Consider the following 24,610-nt stretch of genomic DNA (forward strand, 5'->3'; position numbering starts at 1 on the left):
ATCATCATCATTATTATTATTATTTTCTCTTCTTTTGCTGTCCTATTAAACTGTCTTTATCTCAACCCATGGGTTTTACTTTTTTTCCCCCGATTCTCTCCCCCATCCCACTGGGGCGGGGGGAGTGAGCGAGCAGCTGTGTGGTGCTCAGTTGCCAACTGGGGTTAAACCACGACAGCTTGTTTTCTAAAAGTGTTCCACTTTAGGGTGCTTGTTGGAAAGTCACGTTAAGCGTCCTGACATAAGACCTTGTTGTCCAAAATGAGGGCATCATTTAGACAATGTGCGCAGGTCTATATGTCCATTTTTATAATGCAAACCGTTTGCATACCTTCTGTTTCCTGGTAGAAACACACAATTGAAAATGCAAACCTCAAATGATGTAGGTTGGTATAGAGATTTCCCGTAGGGTGCTAATCTGAACGCTGCCTTGGATGCTCCTGAGCAATGAAATTTATTGTGAACACCTAACGCTGACGCTGGGGAGTTGGCACAGCGGGGTTGCATAAACGCCTGTGCACTTAGCATGGGACTGTTTGTATTTGATGTCTCATTGCCCTGTTCAGCTATTTCTGATCCCATTGGGAGTGGAGTATGGTGTCTGTGCTGCTCTGCAGGAAAGACAAAGCTTATTAAGAGATACGGAGATAAAATGGTTATGAAGGAGAGGAGCCTCCTCAGAATTTCTGACGGGAATGTGGATGAGTAATACAGCCTGGGAATAGAGGTGGTACAGTCCCTACTTACCATAAGCCACTGAGTCTACATGTGTGATTTGCTGGACTCGTAACATTTCCAGGATGGTTCTGTTTGCAGGAATTTATCACCGGTCTCATGCCTTCCGTCTTTGCTAATTTTATAAGTGCTAGGGAGTTGAATTAAGGAACAAGAACTGAAAGTGAGAAGCACCAGTAATGTGGCAATCAGTGCCTGTATCGCATTTTAATAACAAAAATCAGAATTTCCTGGGTGTTGGTAATATAGAACAAGCATGAGCAATTCTCACGTCTGCTGCATTTGACTGCAGCTGTGTGATGCAGCACCCCTGTGAAAGACTGCTCTTCCAGATGTGATGGGAAGACAGTGGGATTACTATGGGCTTGTCTGTTTTCCAGTACTTTTATTGCCAGCCATGCTTGGGGTGAGGCTTGCATTTACCATCACCTGGAAATACAAGAGCTGGAAGAATGTGAAACCCCTGCAGGTGCTGCGAGCGGTCCAGTAGAAGATGAGCGGGGCGGTAGGATTTGGCAGAGACTTCAGGAAGGAAATCTGGAGAGCAGCGTTTCAGCAGGCTCTTGGAGCACAGCCTCGTGATTTCTTGCATTGTTACACCGAGATGTGTTTCAGGTGCTAATTGCAGCCTCATCAGTTGGGGACCACCGCAAGGTTTTTAGACTTCCCTCTGATGCCAGCATGCCTGGCAGCTTCGTCCCAGCTCACCTTTCGCAGGCCAAATGCTGGGGTTCGTCAGAGCTGAATTTCCCACTTCTCTTGTTTAAATATAATTTTAAATGCAGCTGCTATTTTAAGACTTGGCAACCTGCTGATGGCCTGATCTGAAATGATGTTGGTTTGCCTAATAGCTTAGGATTTTTATGCAGTAGGTGTTGGGACTGCAGAGTCCCTAATAGCATATTTTAGAGTTCTGATGGATTTTTAAATAGCCTTCCAGCATTAAGGCAGGCTTTCCTGCAATCTGCATTTTCTAGTAAAATAGGAGCCTGGTTACCTACTGATTTACAGTTTTCAGGAAATCTATTCATGCTCCTTCCTTCCTTTTCACTCTCCCCTTTTTGTTGCCGTCATCACCCCATGGAGCTCCACGCACAAGGGAGGTGGTGTGACCTGTGGCACTTAGTTGGTACGCTGCAGGCAGCATGGCAAGGCCAGGGAGGAGGAGGAGTGGGAGAGGTGTAGGGGCCCTGTGGCAAGGCCAGGGAGGAGGAGGAGGAGTGGGAGAGGTGTAGGGGCATTACCTCTGGAAACCTCAGTCCATGCGGTTCCTCATAGAAAATTGAAACTCCAAGCTGATGCATACCACCTTTCCCTGTGGATAGCCTGCACCAACAGTGACCCCTGTCAAAGTACACTTTGTTTGGAAAAAAAAAAATCTTTATATAATCCTCTCCTTGAAATGAAGGAGAATCAGGCCAGAGAGCAGCTGTGGGTATGCAAATGTCCCCATGTATTGTATGCTTTGCTACTTGCTGACAGGATTTTGGGGGGATTTTTTTCTCCCCAGGTATTTTTCAGTTTACACATACAGATGTCTGGTATGTCACTGGGATAGAACATACAGGAATTTCTAATGCATGCAGATTTTCAGAAAAAAATTCCTACGTTGTTCGCATTTCCTTTCCTTTTGTAGAAGTATCTGCATTGCCTACGCTTAGTAACTTAGTAGTTAAAGTAAGTTGTAACATACCCTCCTGTGACGCCCTGATACTGTGAGTTGGGAATTTGGAGCAACCCATAACTTCTAATGGGATGTAAGAGCATGTGTAGTGCCAAAATTTAATGTGTCCTGTTTTATCTTGCTCCAGTGTGCTGGAGACACTGCTCATAAATTAAGCAGCCAGTGATTAGTGAAAAACCAAAACGTTGCATAACCAGGATTTGAAACAGCTGATGTCTGAAATGGCTTTTTGTAGCTTCTTGTTAAATGGCACCAGGTGACACCACGCTGAGAAGGTCTGCAAGGAGGGAGCTTTGACCTCAGAAACAGGTTGGACAGATTTGAAAAGTGATCTATGAAATGTGTTTTGGTAAGCAGGCGGCAGGATCTACGTCCTTAGCTTCTGCAAAGCAAAATAGCCAGCAGGAGGGTCTGTGAGTTGCAGTGAGTCCGAACGTGCCGTAACCGCGCCGTGCAGTTTTGGAAAGCAGAAATACTGCACTTGGAAGGAGGTGAGGGGATATTGTTGTAAGGAATTGAAGCAGCCCTTCTGCTTTAGAGCTTTCTGGTCTGGGAATTGCTGCATCATACCTCGGGGAAGATGTGAATCGATGGAAAAGGTCAGAGGAGTGACAGATGAGCGGGAAGGGTTTGTGATGCAGGAGTAAAATGATTCATGAGGATTGTTCACAGTGAAGAGGAGGCGGCCAAGGAAGAGTGCAGTTAATAGGAGCCTTCAAATGGGCAAAAGAAAAGAAGGAGAATTTTCTCCCAAGATCCCCAAAGGGTAAGACAGACAGTAATTGGCTTAAATTGCAGTGAGAGACCTAGGTTAGACAGCAAGAAAAGCTGTTTGATGGTGGAGATGGGCAGACATTGAAACAGGAACTCCAGGGACAGTGAGCATCTATTGCAGGGAGCTCTTTGGGGACAGGCTGGAGGATCATCTCTCGGTGCTGGCAGTGGCAGAGCTGGTCCTGCCTCCAAGCACAGGAAAGGATGACCCAGAGCTTACGAGGGCTTTTCTGGCCCTTTTTTCCATGATTCTGTTCCCGACATCAGTCCTGACCAGGGCTCGGATGTGGTTTCCTCACAAGACTCTCACAGGCTGAGGTGACATTTCTGCAAGAAGGAAAAATGCAGAAGATCCATTGGAACATACAGAGATTAGGTAATTAAATAACTGAACTGGGAAAAAAAAAACAAAACCCAAAACAACCCCACCCCCCCAAATCCAACCCCCCAAACATAAGCATGCATCATATTATTATATGAAGTATTTTGCTTTTTAAAAATACAGCTCAAGAGAGTTGCAGATAGACTGCTCTTGTTATTTTGCCCCAAATCCCCAAACCCCCCAAACATAAGCTTGCATCATATTGGATTATATGAAGTATTTTGCTTTTTAAAAATACAGCTCAAGAGAGTTGCAGATAGACTGCTGGTGTTATTTTGTGTGTGTGAAATAATAATTAGTCTCTTTTCAAAGCAGAAAATGCAAACCAGCTCAGAGGCCATTATCTACTTTATCTTTGCATAAATTCATCAATGCTGAGAGGAATCTGTACATGTTATTTAAGCTTTGAACTTGAATTCCCATGTACTTACACTGCTCATTTGCTGATTATATTCCTGCCGGATCCAGGAGATCTACTGAAAGAAATTAAAACAGAGTTGGGCCCACTGTGTTTATGAAACGGCACAGCCCAACACCAGTGCGGTCTGCAAGACTGTGAATGGCATGGGCTGATTTTAAATTAAACAGATGAACATGGAATGTGTTAAAATATCCCAACAGAGGGCTGATTTGCCAGCTGTTTGATTGTTTTCCTCTGGCATTATCTGCAAAGCAATTACGCATGAATAAAAACTTCTCGAGACGCTTTCAAGGAAATATTGACCGCTAACATTTTAATTAAGGCACATTGAAGTAGAAACATTTGAATCAACAATATGGACAATAGCAAAGCAGGTTGGGTTTCAAAAAAGGAGGCTTGTTTACCATCCTCCTAATAACATATCCAGTCTGTACCCTTGACTGAAGTGTCAGTTTAAACTAGCTCTATGCATTCATTTCCCCCCCCTTTGTCTTAAAAATAATAATAAAAAATTGAAGGACAGGCAATTTTAAAATAAGCTTAGCCCATAATTTTCATCCATAAACAAAACGTATCTGTGCATTGACCTGTAGCGCTCATGGAGCGGTATGGGGTGGCCCTCTTGAGTGCGCCCATCTCTTTGCTGGTGACAAGGTAATTCTGCAGGGCTGGAGGGTCACTGGCGTTACTTTGAACACAGCATTTCTCCATCATTGCTGCTTAAGATGAGAAAAGGTAAATTCTGCAAGCTGCCGGAGAGGGAAGAATAGACTGAGCAGCTGTCTTTGGAGCTCGTCCTGGGTGCTACTTTATGCAGGGTTGTGCCCTTGCTTCAGTTTAGCCGCAGCCCAGTAAAGCTGACACAGTGGTGTTTGGGTCTGGTGACTGTGCTGAAGAGTTAATGGGAAAATTAGTCCTTTCCTGTGCAAGGAGAGGGATGGTTTGACTGATCAGGATTAGCCCTATTGTCCACCATCCCCCTGAAAACCAAATGCTGGCTGCGCTCCTGTGGCACTGACCTTGCACCTGGGGAAGTTCATTGCCGCTAAATTATACATGGGTTCCCCGCACAGTAGATTACCCCCCAAAAAGAAATATACAGTTTCCAGGAAGTCTTCAGGAAATTTTCTGCCCAAATGGTTTTTTTTCCTAAGGTGTGTTCAGATACTGTGATGAGGGGAAAGATAAATAGCCTGTGCGCCTTCAGTCCTCCGTCTGACTTGAGCTGAGCCTTGTGCTCCACACGTGCTGTTCATATTGTGCACCGGTGCTTATCTGCAGTTTCTTGTCTACTGCAGTCAGCCGTGTCTGGGGGACCCAGTTTCTAGCAAATCCTTGTCCTCCCCTCCTGCAGGGACCTCCTCCCTTTCAGAAGGGAGACTCCCTCATTTTGGCATTTTATCCAGTGATTTATTAACATAAACTGTGTGAACAGGCTCAGCATAGGAGCAGGGACACAGATCTTCCCCTTCCAAAAGAGCTGTCTAAACGCTGAGCTACAGACTCACGCCCTTACTCGCCATCTCTCTGTGGATCAATTGATATTGTATTATTTTCTGGCAGATGCAATCATTTTGGGAGAGTGATGCTTCCCAGAACCACCTTTGGGCAGGCTTCTGGGAAGGGAAGGTGTAGATCTGAAACAGGAGAGTCGTGCGTTGCTATCCCACTTTTTGAGTAATTACTTTAAGCAGTGGATGTTAAATAACTGGTTTATTGCCTTTGGTACTGTCTCCTGCTGGGGTTTCCAGGAGATGGGCACTGGCTTTAGGAGATCCAGCCTGGAAGGGCTCCCCAAACTACGTCTGCCCCTGCCAAGCCCTCTGTTGAGCTTCCTCATGGGCTTTTAGACATTTAGTACAGAGGCCAGATATTTGAGTCTGGTTTTGGACTCCACAAGCCAGGAGGACATAAGTGAAGCAAGGCTTGGATCAAGTATTGAGGCCTTCTTAATTAAATGAAACAAGATGCTCTTCTAAGGCATGGTAGCATTTAACTTCTGAGGTCACAGAAGAACTTTTGGAATTTACCCATGATAAACATGGATATTTATAAAAGAAATCTTAAAGAGAATTTGGGGACCGCTGGTCACATGCACTATGATTCTCTTTGATCAATAGGATCATGATGGTAAACAGTTTTCTTGGGAGTGCTACCACACCTGATCCGTTTGTATGTGGTGGGATACGCGTGCCCACATGCAAACGTCCTTGCCTGAACTAGTTATTTAAATTCCCTTTTTTTTGGTGCTAGGTAGAAAGGAATGGGCACTTCGAGAGTGTAAGTAATTCATCCTGATGCAGACAGGTGTCGCGTTTAGATGAGTCTCACTCACCTGCCTTTTCCTGCTCTTGTGCCCTGACCTGTACTTCCCTGCAAGCAGTGTCAGCATCGCCTGGAAAAAACGGTACAGCATCTCTTACGGTGTCAGTGGCAGTTTAGCACATAGTGGGTAGCTGTCCTGGTTTCGGCAGGGATAGAGTTAATTTCCTTCCTAGCAGCTGGTACAGTGCTGTGTTTTGGATTTAGGATGAAAACAATGTTGATAACACACCGATGTTTTAGTTGTTGCTGAGCAGTGCTTACCCCAGTCAAGGGCTTTTCAGCTTCCCGTGCTCTACCGACTGAGCAGGCTGGAGGGGCACAAGAAGCTGGGAGGGGGCACAGCCAGGACAGCTGACCCCAACTGGCCAGAGGGACATTCCATACCATGTGATGTCATGCTCAGTACATAAACTGGGGAAAGCTGGCCGGGGGGGCCGCTGCTCGGGGACTGGCTGGGCATCGGTCGGCGGGTGGTGAGCAATTGCATTGTGCATCACTTGTTTTGTGTATTATTATTATTATCATCATATTATTATAATTTTATTTCAATTATTAAACTCTTTTTATCTCAACCCACGACTTTTTCTCACTTGTGCTCTTCCAATTCTCTCCCCCATCCCACCGGGTGGGGGGGAGTGAGCGAGCGGCTGCGTGGTGCTCAGTTGCTGACTGGGATTAAACCACGACAGTAGCATTTTCCTGCTTTCTTAATAAGTCTACAGTAACTCTTAAACTAAACAATTAGACACCTGGGTGTAAGAGGAGGAGTAATTCATGGTGCTTATACTTTTGTGAAGTATTTAGAAGCAAAACAGCTGTTTATAGGCAATCTGCACAACCGCTGCTACTTTGCATGGCTCATGCGCTCCAGCAGTTTGAGTCAAGCAAGCACCACTTCAGTTTAACACTGCTGTGACATTGGAGAGATGACGGTGCAGGGTTGTTTCTGGCGAAGACACTGGGCGTTAGGGAAAGGTGCAGTTTGTTAACAGCACGTGGAGACCACCACCATGTTGTGTAACTTAGTCTGTTAAGAAAATAGAGGTGCTGCTTCTCTGAGGGCACGTGGCACTGGCACAGCACAGACTCACGCCAGCCTTCCTGGGCAGGAACTCTGCTGGATGGACGAGCCCCAGGGACGTATGCTTTAGGGAAGGGTTTGTTTTCTAATTCTGGAAGTCTGGGGTTAGCATTTTGGCGAGCAGCTCGCCAGAATGGAAAAGACTTAAACCAGGGCAGGAGAATCTTGCAGCCCTGGTCTCTTGTTGAAATTTATGCTGAACATGTGAATGTGCTTTGGGAAACATTGAGTAGAAGGAGACAAATAACCACCCTAACATGTAAAGATCCCAAGGAAATCGATTACTAGAAAAAGGGTGGGTTTTTCGTTCCTTTTTTGAAGGGGGGGGAAGACAGCCAGCTCTGGGCCTGTGAGAATACTGCCCCTTTATATAAGGAAATCACAAACTGCATCCTAAAGATGCTTCAGTGGGTACCATCTGAAAGTAAGCCTACATTCCCCCCATCCCTCTCTCCTGCAGCGTCTGCCGTTATTCACAGCATCTTCTTCCTTACTTGAGGAAATCCTCTAGTCTGCCAGTCGTCGTGGGATGGCAAATGGCGAGCTTTAATAACCTACCTGAGGCTGTCCTCGGTGTGGAGATCAGCAAAGGGCTTGGAGTCCCATGAAAAGCATTCAGCCACGCCTAATTCTCATCTGGTTGTGATGTGGGTGATCTGGTGATGACCTGATTTTTACGAGTATGGTCGTTATTTTCTGGACTAGACCAGCATTGGATTTAGCTTTTTAAATGAGCCGTTACGCCTTAGGTACAGGCAGCGTAGGTGGTAACAGAAGCTGAAAGCGATGATGTGTTTAGAGTTAATCAGTTAACTAGGATCTTCTGGAACCAAGCTGTGACCTTCTTTATTGCTTTTTTGGGTTTTGTGGATGTGGAACACAGGCAAAACACATATGCTGTCTTAAAAAAAAAAACTACTTCTTCAGAAGACTGGTCTAGAATACCCGTCTTAAAAAAAAAAAACTTTACTTCTTCAGAAGACTGGTCTAGAATACCAAGGATACTAGACTATGGGATATTTTAAGGGAAACACTGGCTTTGTTTGCATGACTATTTGACCTCTGACTTTGCTAAAAAAAAAACCAAACCAAAAAACAAACATCCCCAAAAAAACCAAACAAACAAAAAGAAACATAGTATTTTATCAACATTTCTAATTTTGTTAAGTGGCATATATGAAAAATATTAGCCACATGCTTGGGCTATGATTTTATTTATTTTCATAACTTAATTATGGAGGAGCTCAGTGAAAGCAAAGTCACCTTGAGGAAAGTCAATACTATTCAAAAATACTCTGTTTTCACAGGGTTGCTTTTTTAATCCCTATAACTCAATGAAATCAGTATCTTGAAAGGAAACTTTGGAACAATTCGGCTGGCTGTGCATTTGAATTAACCTCTTATGTAAATGCATCAAGGGGCATATGGCTCTCAGTGCTGCTTCTTCAGCCTTTCTGCAAACTACTCTGTCCTCTCCCTCACCTCCCATTCTTGAAGTTTTCGTAGTGCTCATGCTACCGCTTTCTCTCTCTCCTTTTACTTACTTAGAAAATGCTGAACAAAAAACAAAATGCCATTAAAGCAATGCAATAAATCCATGAAGAATCCAGTGCAGCCCGTTAGTGTTTGCTGGCCATTTTTAAGAGTAGTCGTTATTCTCAAAGGATTTATTAAGCATTATTTAAGTAATTTTTAAAAATAAATGAGGAAAAATATTAACCTATTGCATGATTAATTCCATGATAAGGGGATCCGTTGCTCAAAAGTGTATGTGGATCCAAGTGTATTTTTTTTTTATCGAAGACCTCTTGGAGCTGGTATCTTAGAAAAACTTGGTCATGGTACTGAGCAACACGCTTCTAGTTTACCTGGCTTTGAGCTGGGGGGCGGGGGGTGGATAGGGTGATCATCAGAGGTCTCTTCCACCTCGACTATTCGGTGATTCTGTGAAGTCTTGTAATTACTGAACTACTGCAAATTGTATATTGAACTTTAATATTATAAACTAGACTGACTGTATATTGGAAAAAAAAAACCCACAACTGTCTCTGGCGATTTAAAATGATGCGATGTGATGTGAAGATTTTCTTGTTGCTGTTTTTGTATATATACTGGATTGAAAAGCCTTCCCATATCTTTATCTTCACTGATTACTCGGATCTCTCCAATTTCCTTGAATGGGAGGAAAGTGAAATGGCTGAGATACAGGGCAGATTAGGGGAACAATGAAATCCAAACTCAGCTCACAACCTATGAGGTCTCAAAAAAAATTGCTCTTCAGAGTAGACCAAAGAGGTTTATGTGTAACCTCCTCTGTTACATGCTTTTCATATAGTAGCATCGGCTGATCATATATTAAGTGGCTGATGGACTAGATTCCCTGATTTTTTGCACAGCATCAAAGAGAATCAGTCTTCCAACCTGAAAGGCTTGTGCACGCGTGATGTGCGCTGTTCAGCATGAGAGACCTTCTCTTGGAGTCAGCCATGGAAGTAAGAGGAATTGACATTGTGGCTTTCCATCTTCCTAGACGTGTAATCATGCAGTGTGTCCATCGTCTGTGTCGGCTCTTAGTCCATGTAAGTGGAATGGGTGGAAAAAATGACTTCAAAATATACGTGTCCCTCCTATTTTGAGCAGACAGATATTGAGCATTCTGATGAAAATTTTTGTTGACTTTGATTCGGAAGTAAATGAATAGAAGTTGACAAACACTACATATAAACCTCTTCCATTTACCGTACCTTTCTGGGAGGCATGTTTACAAGCCAGCCTGTAAAGCAGGGTCTCCTTCCCGGCGTGCGCACTGCCGGGGATTGTGTAAGCCTGGCCAAAGTCACAATAAAAAACCCCTAATAAATATGCAGTTTGCTATTTTTTAACCCAAATGAGGTGAAGAAGAGCAGGAAGCTTCATTCTGGGTCTGCGTGGCCCAGCAGAGCTGGGAGTTGCTGCCGTCCCTGTCACTGTATAACTAAACATCCCTGCTAGGATGGTGACACGGAGGACAGTAAAATTGGGCAGCGCATGTTTTTCAAGGTAGCGAGGCTAATTCTGCAGGTCTCAATGCTAACAGGAGCTCATACCACGTGATAACTGTTGGTTTGCGTATCCAGAGGCGGGAGTAAAATCCTGTACATCCTGCTCGTCAACTGGACCCTTTGGTTGTGTTAATTCACCTGGCACAGACTGGCTCTCTGGGGTCACAGAGCTCCTGGCCTGTGCACGGTTCGACCCTGCTGCCTGAGCCATTGCTGCAAGCTGGGGAGCCTCCAGCAATGTTGGGAGAGACTCCTGGAGTCGATAGGAGGAGCGCGAGTCAAAAGCTTTGATGCTGTAGGACTTACCAGGCTCCTTCTTGGCTTCCTTTGCAGAAGTTTTGTACAGGACCTACGTAGTGCAAAGATACCCGTTTGGGTCTTTGGAGGCTCCCAGCTGCTGTCCTGGCTGTTGGAGGGGTTGCTGTAGCTGTTTTGCTAACATTTCCCCCATTTCCAGAGGTACAGCTGTAACTCTCCCAGTGATTTGGGGAGCTATTAGGGTAAGGGTTGCTAAACTGAAATGAGAACAAAGCGGGCAACTTCCTGGGTCTTGGGACAGTTGTCCGGAATAAGGGGAGTCTTTCCCTGTAGTGAATGCTAATTAAGAGACTGCCAGAGCGCTTGTGGGGAAATAAGTCATTCAGTTCTGTGTATATAAACTGATACCCAATGGTGGTGTTGGTGATAATAATATCTACAAGGAGAGCATGAATAAAAACCTTGCTTTTCTTCAACTTCAGTGGAGTCATTTGTCAACTTCAGTGTCATTCACTTCGGTTTCAAAACTCTTGGAAGGAAAAACTCAACTTCATTTTCTGAATGACCTTTGGCTAATTAGCATTGACGTGGTAACTATGCGTTAACACATCAGGGTAGATAGTGATATAATAATATCTACAAGGAGAGCATGAATAAAAACCTTGCTTTTCTTCAACTTCAGTGGAGTCATTTGTCAACTTCAGTGTCATTCACTTCGGTTTCAAAACTCTTGGAAGGAAAAACTCAACTTCATTTTCTGAATGACCTTTGGCTAATTAGCATTGACGTGGTAACTATGCGTTAACACATCAGGGTAGATAGTGCTGCTAATGCCCGAGTTTGGACTTGTTGCGTTTTCTTCCTCTCTCTTTGACCTGAGGAGCTATAAATGCACTTTCAAGGGTTTGTCATTTTTGGGGAAACCATTTAGCAAGTATTGCTAGTCGTTACAAACTGAGAAAGGATGGTTAAACTTCAAATTTACCAACCCACTTCCAGTAAAGCAGTCAAATATCTCAGAATAAAGTCCTGGATGTATACTGATTGGAATATGTGTTTTTCTTTAATTCTTCATCCTCTGTCTGATTTGCTTGACGTGTCCATTTCCATGGGACGTTGTGTTCCGTGGCAGTTTCATAACAAGGAACCAGCTAATTTAATCTGCCTTTGAATTTCTAGAACGATCGGGAGAAAATGCCAGAAGGTCTGTAGAGAGCAACTGAAGAGCTCAAAAAAGAATTTCTCTTTGACCAGCATTGGTTTGGTAGGGCATCCCCAAAAATCCCTTCCAAAAACTCGCAGGGAAGCGATAGTGCTGCGCTTGACTGAGCCTCAGTTGCTGCCATGGGTTCGCGTTGCACAGCAAGAACCTTCCCGCTCGTTTCCCTTTTCTCCTGCAACTTTAGATTTATATTCTAGTATGTCCAGGCAAATGAATCTGACTGTAAGGGAGGGATCCTTTAGATTGTTGATTTTTTTTTCCTTGCAAATGATAATTAGAGCATTGAATAGTGTAGCAAGTATCTTGATTTAGATTTTTTTTCTTTTTTTTTTTTTTAAGAAAGATTTACGCTGGTTTTATAGAATATTTTTTTTATTCCTCAGGTGAGTCTTAGCCTGTTCTGTAAATTCTGTAAGATCTGCACTGCACCTTTTGCTGACTGTTTAACTCTTGGTCGGTGACAGAACAGCTGAAATCCAAAGCCTCTCTCCCTCCCCTTCTCTATAGCTCTTCATAACACTGCCGTCGCCCAGGGATGGAGCAGTGAAGTTACAGTTTTCTTCATTAGCTTAAACAGTCGCGGAGTAGCTGCAAGACTGCTGACATGGCATCACTTTGGGATACTTACGCGCATATTTCCCAAAAAAGAGGAGATTCTTTCCATCCTGTACAACTGCTGTGGTATTTCAGTGCTTTCCAGGACTGCGCTAGGCAATGTGACTTGCATCCGTCAAGTGCAGTTTGTCTGTTGGTTACTTACATCAAATAATTTGTCTATAATCCAGGTCTTGCTCTGCCATGCTCTCATTTGCAATCACTCCACTTGCAAGAAGTCTCTGATTTGACTTGAGCATTGATCTTGACAATGAATATGCTGCACTTTTTGAATCTGTGGTTTGCTCTCCTGAAATATCACCAAAACACAGTGGTGGTCATTATCCGGTATTATAAAAGGTTTCTTTTGTGTGTGCTTGTTTCTTACAAAGTGATGGATATCAGGAAGACACAGAAGGCACAGCAGTAAGAACAGACATTCAAAACCATTAGAATTTTTTATTAAAATTACAGCAATTTCAATAAAAGCAAGCCAAGAATAAAGCAAATGCAAGGTCGAGCCTCTGGCTCCACAAAAGGGCTCTCAAACTCTCAAATTACCGTTTTTCATCAGTCTGATTGCATCCCACTGTGTTCCTGACACTTGTTATTTTCCGGAGAGAACAAAAAAAAAAAAAGTTTAACATGGGCTATTTATTTGTGTGTGTTTGTAAGTGTAGGACTGGTGCCCATTGTTTGTGGAAATTCAAACAAGCCTCACCAGAAAAAGTTAACAAGGTGGTTCAACGGTAGGACCAAGTTTTTTGTTCCTGGAAGCTCCCTGGGCAGCCTGCAGAAGCAGCTCCGAGCGAGGTTGTGTCAGGAGCAATGCTTCCGCGCATCCTTTGTCAGGAGCACGAGCTGATTTGGGGATTTAGCAGAGACCCAAGTGCTGTGGTGGGTTTGCAGCCTGTCGAGCTCCCCCTCAGAGAGAAAGCGACATGCTACGATCCCTTCCTGGTCAAAAAAAAAAAAATCTTCTTACGGTGTTATCAAAAGATGATGGCAGATGCAGTGAAGTCAGTAGGCATGCGTTAGGTTCTGTCCTTAGCTTGTAGTATCGGGAGGATCCAACTGATACAGGGAGTTGTGTAAATAAAAAAAATGCTTTATGTGGCTGTAAATAGACTCCTGTTTGATTTTGCAGCTGAAGCAGGAGTGTTTATTCTGGGTGAGAATGCCAGGGTCAAACCCCTCAAGGTTTCTGGGGACGAGGGGATCCTGCATTCCATAGGAGATGGGAATGTGAGCTTGAGAGCCAGGTACCGCACCCACAGAATTCCCCAGGAGCCCTGGGCATTCGTCTGAGAGCAAAGTTTGAAGCAGGGTGGTAAAAGTAATATTAACTTGTTTGCTGATTTAAAAACGACGTGTGTCGTCATTAGGATTCATTCGGTCCAAATCAATTTGTGCCCCAGCATCCGCCAACCCCCTGCATGGCTCCCTGCAGCCACCCACGGAGGTGCAGACCGCTCTGGCTTGCGTTAGCCTTCTCAAACTCCTAGTCATCTGCGTGTGCATCAGCACCGATGAGAACTGGCCCCACCTGATCCCCACCGTGTTAGCCTGTGTTTGCTGTTGGGTAATCTAACTAAAATAAACTCTGTTTAAAATAAATTACTGGAGGCTGAAAATACAGCAGCATAGCTGAAGTTGGTGAGCGCTCTCAGGTTGTTGCCTATGCCTTGCCATTGCTTGCACTTGCCTCTTTGTTTTGGGGCTATTTCATGGAGTCTGGGGCCTCCAGGTGTTTGGATTGCACTGTCACCGCTCGTCAGCCGGTGCTGGTGCTGCTGCTTTGGCAGCAGGGCAGGTGGGAAGACCTGTGCTTTACTCAGAGTAGGAGCCTAAAGCAGCGACGTACCCGGCAGGCGAGGGGGCCTGGCAGGAGCACCCGTCCCGATGTGCCAGGGATGAGCACACAAAATCACCTTTGGAGAGATTTGCAAAGGCACACATGCATGTCTGGTAACCCATTCCCATTGGGGTGCAGAGGTGTTTCCCCTCGGATGTCTCCCCTAGACACCCCAACTCAAATGCACAGTTCTTGCGTACTCTGATTTCTTGTTCTTTAGGGAAAAATAGAGACTCCCTGCTCTGTCTGTCCTGCATTTGCGATGTGCTATCATTTGCAATGTGACTCGGAGGCTGAGCACCACGGAGGGACCCTGACCTGGGCTGTCGCCCGGTGTCATCCAGCCTGAGAGGGATACTCCGAGGCTGGCTGATGAGAGCCGGCGTTTGGCTGCGGCTGCAATACGCTCGCTGCTGGTATCGAGTTATGCTTATCTGTCTGCAGTTCTGTTAAAGGTTTTACTGGATTAGGGATGCTCTGAAAGGGGCAGTTTTTAAAAGATTCAGAAGTAGGATTATTTTTCCATTAGGTTGAAATATATACATGCATATGATTGTCAGTTATGGGTGAATGTTGTCACGAGAATAATACACTTCAGTTATGGTACTGCAACTATGATACTAAGGGATGTATTAACACGGAACACTGACAGACACAGTTTGCATAAAAAAAGAGATAATAGATAGAAGTGGACAGACAGAAAACAATGAATCATGGGAATGGTGCTGGTCAGCAGGAGTGAGAGCGGCCACAGCGCACCCACCCACCATGCGGTGGGTGTCTGGGTGTCCGAAGGCATAGGCCTTTTACAGTGAACACTAAAATAACTGACTAATACATACTGACAATCTTGCTTGTGAAAATTAAGAAGCGAAGATTAAATATGCATGCGTGCAGGAATGGAAATGCAAAATTGCTATTAGGATCAGCCGAGGAAGATTTGTATTTTCATGTTGAGCTCATTTCAATGATGTTTAATTAGCCCTGAATAGCTGCTGAGGAAGTACCTTGCAGAATTTGTTCAATATATTACTCCGGACATCAGTATTTTTAACTAAAGAAAAAAGCTTACAATTAGTTACAGAGTATTAATTCCATAGTATTACCTGGCTGCGTATACAGATTTTATTTTCCTCCTTGGAAAAAATCTACTAAGAGTGCTGTAAGGTTATTTGAATGCCTTTTTATGCTATTCCTTTTCTAAATTAGAACTGTCTCTAACACATGATAATAGCTGTAGTTAGATCAGTCTGAGACGAGTACATGTCAGATGAGGTTCAAGATAATTGATGCTGTAAATATCCCTCGAGTGGAAAGATAGACCGTATTAATGGCTTGAAAATTCAGTCTGTTTGTAGGAATCTGATTTGAGCTGTAACAGGAATAGACCTAGATTATATAAAGCGCTGAGTTTATGGTTTACGATGTCTTTCAAATTTGCTATTGCTAACTGGAATACTCCCCTTCTGCCAACTGTACGTATCTGAAAACTTCCCTGGCATATGGTTTGTTTTGTCGGCAGCTTCTCTGGAAGGTGAGGTTTTGCGGCTGTTCTGAAGAGATTTAGTGTGGGTTGTCTTGTTATAACCAGAAATGCACTCCTTCACTTGATACCCCTTTTCTGAGGAGCAAAAAGTGCAGGGGAAGGCTCAGCCCTGGGAGTCAGCACGTGCAGGGCTACCAGGAGCACTGCAGAAGGCATCTAAGCAAACAGCTCAAGGTCCTCCACCTGCACAACTATACATTATTTTGTCTAATTAGAGTAACAGAATTAATAAAACTTAGATTCTTACAGATTTGTGTCCTTCCTCCCCGCACCTCTAACTCCCTTCCCTCTCCCTAAGACTTGCTGTTCCCCATAGTCTCCCCGGTAGCTCTGTGATGACGGGCTCTGCAGAGGGCACCCATGGGTGCCCGATGCTTGCCTGCTGGCCACGATGAGCTCACGGTGCAGTGTTTCCCTCAGCTAATCTGAGCCTTGCTCCAGTGCCCGCTTCTCCCCGCGTGCATACACCAATTTTATATAACGTGCTGGAGGTTAATTATCTTTGGGATCTGAATCCCCATTTGAAATTTTGCTAAAAGAAGCTAAAAAGCTCAGAAGGTTTTGGGGAAGGGAGGTTTGGCAGATGGGCAGTCAAATGCAGTTATCTAAGGAAGCAAATCTTAGCTGCTCTTTGGGATATTATAGCTGCATTTACATGCTGTAATAATGTTTTGGTATGAATTTTTGCTGATGATGCAATATTGATGGGCATTATCAGTATGGAGAGAAGCAAGATGTGGACTAGATGACCACCTAAGGGTCCCTTCCAAGATGGATGGGATTTTAGCCTGTGCTTCTAAAATGGACTGTCTGTGGAATTTCGTTCAAGTCAGCAGAAAGACTTCATTTGTCTGGGTTCAGGCGTGGGCACTAAATATTCTGGGCAGGTTCATTTTCCTCTTCCTCTTTGCTATAGTTTTGTTTGATTTGTCATCTTCATTTGCCTCCAAGGAGATTCTTACATGCCCTCCTTTTTTCATCATCCACTCACCATTATTTATTTCTTCTAGTCCTGGCTTTCTTTTTATTTCTCTTCCCCTAAAATGCATATTTTGTATTCTGTTCAAGTAAAACTGGGAAAAAATATGGTCTTCTTTAAGAGTAGAGATTGCGAGAAAGTATGCAGAGCACTGTTGAGATTTCTGTACTGACATTTTTAATGGTAAAGAGTTTAAGGCTGGAAAATAAATGTGAATCTTGGAAGAAAAGAACGTATATGGGGCAGGGGGAAGGAAACCTTGCACTTTCTGTTATATAGGAATATATATTTTTTTCTGTAGTAAAATGTTTTTGTACTAATTTTAGAATATATTAAGTCCAGAAGAAGTCAGTAAGAGAGCAGTGGGGTGTTATCAGGAGCCCCTGCCCTCCGACCACTATTTGCACTCAGTGTGTTCAGAATGTAGTTTTTAACAGGGATTTAAACTTTATGAGGAGTCTCTGGAAGAATTTTACTGAAGCCATTAACTGGAGATGGATGTGGTCTAGAACTAGACTTTCTTAACCCAGTTTGATGTTCATTACTTCAACAAAATTAAGTCTCTTTAAAAAATGAAGGAGTGAGCATTAATTAGGTTTGGGATTATGCAACCAATAATTACTTACTTATCATGTTAAAAAGTCCTATTTGTAACGATTATTCCTAGTAATGTGTCATGCACGTCGGGCGGCCTTTAGTATTAGTGCCTGTTTCTCCTGGCTTGGTTGGTAAATCTTTTTTTCTTTTATAATGTAATCTTCCGTTCTGTTTCTTTACAGGTACCAAGAAAATAAAAAAAACCACCAAGGTTACCTGTTTAAAAAATAAGGATAATAACACGGCAGTTACTGCAGAATGCCTCCTCAAGCAATTGTATATATTGGGATAAGAATTTGTGTTGCTTGAAGATTGTCCGACTCCTGTATGCTTATATGTGAATCTTAGTTCGTAGAAGGAAGATAAATCACTGGAAAGCGAAAATCCTGTAGCAGAGTCATACGTTATGAGTGCTTTTGTAACTGCTGTCCCGTTACCTAGCTGCCCTTTCAATCCCTGCAGTGTAAGAGTGGCTTTAACTCTTGTTTCTTGCACGCTTTGGTTGTGGGTAGTCAACGGTTCATCAGCATTTTTCACAGCCGTACCCGGCAGGGTGGGGAACCAAAGCGTGCTGACACTCCGGTATAGTCTAGTGCAAGTGGAATGAAAAGATAGCTTAAATAACTCAATTTCTTGATTCAAGTGTGCTTGATTTAATGATAATGATCTGGAATTCTTTAATCAACTCTAATTACATTTTTTCATAAAATTTAATGTTAGAATTGACCACAACATCAGTCTAGTTTGATCTCCTTTATCTTACAGCCCTGTCTGGTGGGTTTTTTTCAGCTGTTCTTATATTGAATGTAATAATTTGTATTTCACTAAAAAGCATCTGGTCTTGGTTTGAAGAGGTGAGGAATTCTCTGTATGCCCAGGTAGTCTGTTCCTCTGTTCAACTACTTTATCTTCAAAAAAATAAGTCTGATTCTTTCCCAGGCTGAATTGGGCTTCCTTCAGTTTCCAGCTATTGTTGCTTGTTGTATATATTACTGGTGGCCAAAAGAGCTCTTTTGTACCTGCTGTTTTCCCACAATGAGGTGCTTACATCCTATAATAAAGTTACTGTTCAGTCTTCCTTTCTGAGAAATTAAATGCGTCTCGCTCTTTACATCTTTTACTGCAAGCCGAAGTCATAAGTACTTTCTCCAGTGCATAAGTACTTTTCTGTTGCTCTTTTCTTTGCCCTTTAATTTCTTAATGTTGCTTAACAATGGCTGACACCAGATTAGGATCCTGTACTCAGGTCACCAATTCTATATATGAAAGAAAATTATATCCTGACTCTTACTGCACGCGGTGATCCCAGCAGTCCTATCTATTTCAGGACTGTGCTGAGAGGTCCTTGCCGGTGTCTCTCTCAGACCCTGCCAGGGTACAGTCTTGCACTGTTAACCTCTATTATGAATTCATAGATGTATATCGTTCTGTATGAGCGTCCGACTCTTCATTATTTGGAAAATCCACTGATCTTTATTCATGTATGTACATGCATATAGAAATTCAGTATTGTAGTAGGCGTTGCTGTTTTCTGCTGTTAGTGCTGTAAATGCAAAACCCTCCTTGCCAGGGTATCTGCTGTCCAGGGACTCCAGTGCTAATTCAGTCTCATAAATAATGAGCATTGGCTCAGTTTGGTGTCCTTGGATAAACAAAACCGTTGCCGCCCTCTTGCCATCCTCCTGACGTCATTAGGACATGCTCGTATGAACAGTTCATGCAAGTTTCAATCAGGTATATTTATAACCTCATTAAAAGAATAAAGCAAACGTTTTGTCCGTAAAACTACATCACCGAGCGTTCGTTACATTTCTCTTGGATTCTTTGTTGATAGACTCCAACCCTCGGTAAAGCATGGCAGGCAGAAATGGTCTTGAGCTGCGCGGGGCATTGCTGACTGCTAAGGTCATTCTGTTTGTCCTTTTGTGTTGGAGCATGTTAACAGCCTTCTAGCATGCGTTTGATCTTCACCAAATGGTATTGGAAATCAATATAAGCTCATCAGGGGTCTCCCAGGGCCACACTCTTAGTCTTGTGGGAGCAAGGAAGAAAGGCTTGCTTTCTTACAGGATCTGGCCTTGTAAATGGTGCTTGCTTTCTACTGTTGTATCTGTACTGCACGTGCAATACGGCACTGCAGATGCATAGTAGATCTCCTTTAAAGGGCTGTAGAGGGAAAAATACCTTATGCGGAGCTCCAGGTAACTTGGCTCCCCTGTTTCCAGCTTGTTTGGGGCTCTTGTGTCTCCACACTGCACGTACCAATGAATGGCACGCAAGACAGCTCATTATCCTTTCCATCGGTATGCAAGAAATATTTATTTGTTGAATTTTCTGAATCCTGTGTAACTGCTTTATATTATACAGTACCACAAAGCACTTCAAACCTGCGTAATTACTGATAGCTTGTGCTAGGTCAAGGAGGCTATAGTAAGGAAAATAGCATGAAAAACATTGTACTTTTGTATTTAAGAATAACTTACGAGTTAGGCAGGCTAAAATATATGCGTCACTGCTGTCTCCTCTCTGGGTGTCTTGATGAAGCAGTTTCATTTACCAGATGCGTGTTTTATTATTATCCTAACTTCCAAGCATCGCTTGCTTTGAACATCTGAAGACAAAGGCAGCTAATTAACAAATGAAATCAGCAAGCTGTGTAGTCCCAGCAGCTGAAAAAAGATGATACAGCAAATATAGTCTGTGATCCTGCTCTCCTGTTTGTATGTGTGAAACTCCTCTGGCGCTCAGGTGAGGGTTGCAGGGGGTGGTCTGTGTTCGCTACTTACAGACAGTGCGATGCCTCTAGTGCTTTGTAATTCAGCGTAGAGAGAACATTAATAGCATCTGCCACGCTTTTGTGCACCTTCCACACCAACATCTCTGACCGTCGTGGTGCAATTCACAGTGCAGTTAGATTAGACCCATTTTGAACAGCTTATACTGGGTTTTCTGTTTGTTTGAGAGCTTGGGGATGTGTGAAGGTAATTCTTCCAATGCGGTGTTTAGCATGCCTGTGCCGTCTGGGTTTTGGAAACTGTTTGGTTCAATTCAAAGATTAAAGACTGAAAAATTGAACCTAATGGTGGCATAAACCTCTGTGGAAAACATACTTCTGTAATTATTTTTGTTTTGATTAATAGTCTTTAACTACCTAGCAACACCCATGACTGCAGTTTAACTCAAAGAATTAGTCAGTTAACTCTTCATAATTTGATTAACCAGAATGAAAATTCTTGGGTTTTTTCCCCTCTTGTAAAGCACTTCAAAAATTCTTCTTGTTGAGCTTCCCAGTGCTAAATCTTTCTCCGTTGCAGCAAGATCTCCCTGTCTCCTTAGTGATTTCCCCTCTGTCCTCTTCCCAGGTGGATTGCGGTGCAATACCTGAAGTCCATAGCTTCCCTCCCAGACTGCCGAGTCCCTGACTGTTCCAGTGCTTTTGGGGAACAAACACCCACAGATACTCACACATATGCACAGAGCTTTAAATAGTTTTTTTAAAACCTACCTGGAAATTTGAATATCAGTTAGTAACAATTCAATTAGACATTGAAACCGAAGTTCTGGAGACCTTTGACAAGTGGGCATTAATGCCCCCGAGATCAGCTGACTTTAAAATAGCCTGCCTACAGGCAATGAATGTGGCGGTTGCATGCCTCCATTGTGATAACTGCAGAATACCTTGGCAGTATTATAAAAAAAAGAATATTTTTGTATTGTGTTTGCAGCTCTCACGCTGCCTGAGCAAAATACGGTCTTATATAACAATCCAGTAAAACATTTGCCTAACCCTGCCCAACAGCGGGGCAGGCGGTTGAGTGTGCAGTGAAATCTCACAACAATTGCAAGCATTATTTTGGCTCCTATTAGCGCTGCTTCTTTTGCTTTGATGCAGCTGTCGAGATCTTTCCAGCACTGCCGATGGAAAAATCAGTCAAGTTCTGCAGTGCAAATTTTCTATTAATTGACCATTATGAAATGCTTTGGCAGCGGGCTTGCTGCATTTACATTCCCAACTTAAATTTCTTTGAGGTTTCCTTGTACTCTCATCAAAATCCATCCCCTGTCATAGTACAGCGCCATGTGGAAAGAGGGTGCCTGCTTCTCTATGTTGTAGAGGAGTACCAGTGTCCGAGGGGGTGAACACACATCCAGCATGGACCCGTTGCAAGAGAGCAGGTACCGCAAGCAAGCAATGGCATCGCAGCTCATGATATCATGGAGTAATTTAGGTTGGAAAGGACCAACCCCCTGCTCAAACCAAGGCCAACTTCACAGTTAGGTTGGATTGCTCAGGGCTGTGTCCAGTCAAGCTTTGAATGTCTCCGAGGACAATATCCTGCAGCCTCTCTGGGCACTTGTCTGATTTCATGGGGAATTTGTTTTCACTTAAAACCAGGAGGAATTTCTCTTGGTGCAACTTATACCTATTGGCTCATGGTCTTCTGCTCTGCACCTCTAAGAAGAGTTTGCCTTCATCTTTTCTATAACTTCCCAGTAGTCAGTCACAGATAGAAATTAGATCTCCCCTTCATCTTATCTTCTCCAGGCTAGCCAAACCCAGCTCCCCCAGCCTCTACTTGTATGGCACCTGCTCCAGCCCTCCGATCGTCTTGGTGGCCTCCTCTGCACTCGCTCCAGTATGTCCATGTCTTGACCTGGACAGGGTGTTGTCTCACAGCTGCAGGGTAGAAGGGAAGGATCGTTTCCCTGGACCTGCGGGCTACACTTTTGCTGTTGCAGCCTGGGATGTGGTCGGCCACCTCCTCTTCAGCCAACAGGACCTCCAGGGCCTCCTCTGCAAAGCTGTCTTCTGGCCAGTCAGCCTCAGCCTGCCTTGTGTCGGGGTATTGATTGCCACCTTACACTGGCAGGCTTCGCAATTGCCTTAAGTCCCGTTTTTAGGCTTTAAGTGATTTAGTGTGTCTAGTCTTGAGTAACTTCAAAATGAAGCTGAGTCAAGACTTGGATCTCTGTGTATTTCACCTAAGGGGATGCACCTTCATCTAAGGGTGAGAGATTCGAGGAGCGGACCCCTGACTTGGTGTTGGGGGCTCTTGGCTGCCAGTCATCCTTCTTTGTGGTCTAAGGATGTGCTTTGATAAGCAGACGCTGGAAAGCATTCATGTGTGAAATGTTCTGTAGTTCATCAAAATACAGGGAACAGGTGTTTTGGCCTAGAAATTGAAGCAAGCTAATTTCCTTCTTTTTATTTTCTGTTGCATGAGTAGAAGACACAACGTTTCAGCAATCTCATCCCTTTTCAAATGCTACTGTGATTTAAAATAACCTTTAAAACAAAAATGAAATCTCATTAGAAAATGTCATCCTAATTTGGAGCAACAGTTTCATAATTTGTTTCTGTGATATTAAATTAAATGTTTTGTAGAGTAGAACGAAGGTAACATTTACTTAAAATCCGTGCACTATTACAAGATATTATTGCTTGAATTATTCCAAATTTTGGAACAGGTTTTGTTTCTAGTTGATCAAGAGACTCTCAAGCTTTATTCTTGTTATGCAAATCAAAATGTAAGCATCTAAAGAATAATTTTTAAGTGCAAACTGCTTTTCAGCGTGGACATCTGAAACATGCAAGTCTATTCAGATTGTTAATGATGGGCTTCCTTTAATAATCCCATGTGCCTCTGCCACACCTCTAGTTTTTAAAAACTATCAAAACCCCAATTTTTCTAAGAACTGCTATGCTGATGGTCCACCTCACACTACACACTGTGGTGGTTACAGTGGTGTTTGACTGGCACTTGGGGAAAGTACATGGGAGCAAAATGCATGTGATGCTTCCCCCAAAACAACTGTCCTTGTTTTCACCACCTTTGAAAAGGGACTCAAACGGGGAGCGTGATCACGTTCCCTTTGACATCGGCGGTCATGCTAAGATCTGAGCACCTCTTTCTGCATTCCACTGAATCGTGGCCTCAAATAAATCTGATGAATTGACGTTTGGATAGTTACTCACACAAGACTTTGCAAAAATGGGGTTAAATTTGTGGATGAGTAATTAATTAAGCACTATTTAAAGCATTATTTATATTTTGTTTTAAGGAAGAAGCACTGCTGATAAGGTTCTGAAATTATTTCAGTCAAGGCTGAGTTGCACATGGGAACATGCTCTTGCTGTGTGCGCGCGGATCGGATCGGTACAGGTATAATTAGGCAAGTTGTTCCTACTCTCCGTGGGTAACAGCGTCAGTGCCTTTATTATAACTGTTGGAGCCAAACCTGGACGTACCTTTGAAATATAGGAGCTAGACTTAAAGCAGCAACTTCCCCTTGGCTGCCAGCCCTCCAGGTAGCGTAACTTCTCCCTAAATCTCACCAGAGAATTGCTTACCACGTCATTTGGGGGTTGAGTGTTTTTGACTAGTACTTAGTAAAAATAGCTACTGCTTTTTTTGTTTTGTTTCTTTTTTTCTTCGTTCTTCGATGTAATTGTACCTTCAGAGAAAGCTCATAATAAACAATAGTAAAACCTTGCGAATAGGAATCTACTTGTTCCTGACAGTATAAAGCCCAAATTAATTAATTAGGTGTACTCACATTCCAAGGACTATTGTTATTTCTTCCCTGTTTAAGATGAGTGAATTCTGTTGTGGGGATTTAATTTTCTTTGAGCTGATGCGGTGGGAGTAATTATATGATACCTGCATTTTAATCAAGAGAAGTGAGTTCTAAAGCCTGTGATGAATTTACCTGCTTGAAGGTAAATGCATGTAACTGAAAGAAGGGAACATGCATTAAATTACTGTATTAAATTTTTGCTTTAAAGAAAAACAGATGCATGCACATGATCTATGTTCTAGTTGATGCTACCATTACGATGCAAATTAGTCTGTCTATTTATTTCCAAAGCTTTATAAACTATTTTGTCTAAGCAACATTTAAATTAAAATCATACATAAAAAACAAGTACTAAAGCAGTACGGGTGAAACCTCAGTATTACTGGAAACAACAGAAATACGATTTCCATTGTCGTACATATTGTATATATTGCTGTATCCAAAAGCCTGAGTCGTAAATGAAGATCCAGTTGTGCTAGGTGCTGTACAGATGAAAACAAACTCTAAAACTGGATTCTGCTGCCGAAGTCCTAAATG

At 43.1% G+C, this 24,610-nt stretch overlaps 1 protein-coding gene across 1 annotated transcript in view; it reads left to right on the plus strand.

The window, feature by feature from the left end:
- MDGA2 (MAM domain containing glycosylphosphatidylinositol anchor 2) overlaps window positions 1-24,610 on the plus strand; it is a 258,623-nt gene that overhangs the window by 42,911 nt on the left and 191,102 nt on the right. The window lies entirely within an intron of this gene.

Source organism: Aptenodytes forsteri, unplaced genomic scaffold, assembly GCF_000699145.1.
Source record: "Aptenodytes forsteri isolate BGI_AS27 unplaced genomic scaffold, ASM69914v1 Scaffold76, whole genome shotgun sequence".
Classification (NCBI taxonomy): Eukaryota; Metazoa; Chordata; class Aves; order Sphenisciformes; family Spheniscidae; genus Aptenodytes; species Aptenodytes forsteri.